Genomic DNA, 1840 nt, shown 5'->3' on the forward strand with positions numbered 1-1840 from the left:
AACGCTCCTCCCCATTTTTGTCCGTAATCTGATGCAATCAAAAGAGAAGATATTTTCTTTCGCCTCAGTTGTATTGATTTGAAACCATAGCATTTTATTTAATCAATGATAGATGAAATATATGCAACATAGCAGTGCACAATAGTTACAAATAAAAAAGATGAAAATTATATACTGTTATGTATGGTTTGCGTCCGTTAAATGAAAAATATCGGACAGTCTTTCGAGCTTTTTAGGATTTTGCGACGTGGGCAAATTGCAGGACCAGACTTTTAAAAGGCCATGAAGAAGGTTTGGTCCATCTATTCTGAAAAATGGTTGAAGTATTTACTAGCTGCAGAGATAGAGTGTCTGTTATTTAATGAAATCCGTTAATTGATCATTTACTCTACCTGGTTCCATTACAAGGTTAGTCGATCATGTTAATAGCTAAGATATATATGTATAATCATCAGTGTTTGAGCTAGCATGAGTTTTTGTGTCCATGGACTCGCATTTTACTCCAGGGACTCGCATTTTGCCCTAAAGACTCACATTTTCCCAAGGATTTTTACAAGGCACTGTTTAGTGATCCGACAGTTGGTGCACTAATTATGTTACTATTGAACTGTATGCATATGAATATCATTAAAATCGGGCCACGCCTATCTAACACGTGTACCATTAAATGGCCACTTGCACTGTGTTCAAACTGTTCATCTATCTGTTAGCGTGGGAAACACTGTACCAGATGGCCACTGCCTCTCTTCTGGATAATGTGATTAGTCTAGATGTGTTAGTCCCTCCAGAAGCTCTTTCAAATCATGATGATAGGAGTGTAATTCCTACTGCACCTGCCGTGAGCTGTCAAGAAGCAGCTAGACTTAACGAGTCCAGTTCTGATGATGTAAGTGTAGGACTGAAGTTTTCCAGCTGGAATGAAGTACGAGAAGCTATTGATAATTTACAGAGGAAAAATTTTTGCCAGTTTTATGTTAGAGACAGCAGAACTTTGAATCAGGCTCAAAAGTTCAGTCCTAAGCTAGTCAACAAAGTTCCAGTCTCTTAAGTATGCTTTCATACATTTGTCCTGTATTCATGGGTGGTCACACTTTTAAATCAAGGCCAAAAGATGGAAGTAGACCACAGAAAATGTAAGAAAAATTTAAGTTATTCAGTCAGTATTAATCCTGGAATTTAATCACTCTGTCGTTTGAGTTCTGCATGGACCTATTTTCTCTCTTCCTTCCTCTTTGTCCTTCATCTCAGTATACTTAATTGTTCTTTCATGTTTCTACCCTGTAAAATTTTGTAATAACTTTCTTATAGGACATGCAAACAAGAATGTCAGGCATACGTTAAAATCAGGCTTTCAGAAGACAAACTTCATTTAGAAATTAAAGAAGTAATGCTGGACCACAATCATCAGTTAAGTTCTAAAGTATTTCTGAACCTTCCTCACCAACAAAGGCTGGATGAAAATGTGAGTTTGCACTAGTTATTTAAATCAGTTATTGATAATTTATTTATAGACAAAAGCTGACATTAAAAAGCATTAAATTTGAAATCAAACAAGAAACTTAAGTTATTTCTACTACAGGTATTTGTTTGAATATTTGTTTGAAGTTTAATTTACGAACTAATTGCCTATAGGTAAAAGCATTACTTTTTGGGACTTGACTAATATTGCAACCAAGTTAAAGCATAAGAAGGGCACCAATACAAATGATTTACAGAGAGTTGTGTCAGAGCTTCGAAAAGATCCTACTGTTACTGTGGAAGTATTCACAGACACTGATGACAACTTGATGGGAATTTTTTACCAGGATGAAACAATGAAGCACACCTTTAGCATGTTCCC

General features: G+C 35.8%; 1 long non-coding RNA gene across 1 annotated transcript; it reads left to right on the top strand.

The window, feature by feature from the left end:
• The first annotated feature begins 400 nt into the window (after positions 1–400).
• On the top strand, positions 401–1834 carry LOC109580818 (uncharacterized). The gene is made up of 4 exons (XR_002184379.1): positions 401–1133; positions 1309–1462; positions 1512–1579; positions 1633–1834. It is a non-coding gene; the product is annotated as an uncharacterized LOC109580818 (long non-coding RNA).
• Positions 1835–1840: the final 6 nt, after the last annotated feature.

This window comes from Amphimedon queenslandica, unplaced genomic scaffold (genome assembly GCF_000090795.2).
Source record: "Amphimedon queenslandica unplaced genomic scaffold, v1.1 AMPQUscaffold_13475, whole genome shotgun sequence".
Taxonomy (NCBI): Eukaryota; Metazoa; Porifera; class Demospongiae; order Haplosclerida; family Niphatidae; genus Amphimedon; species Amphimedon queenslandica.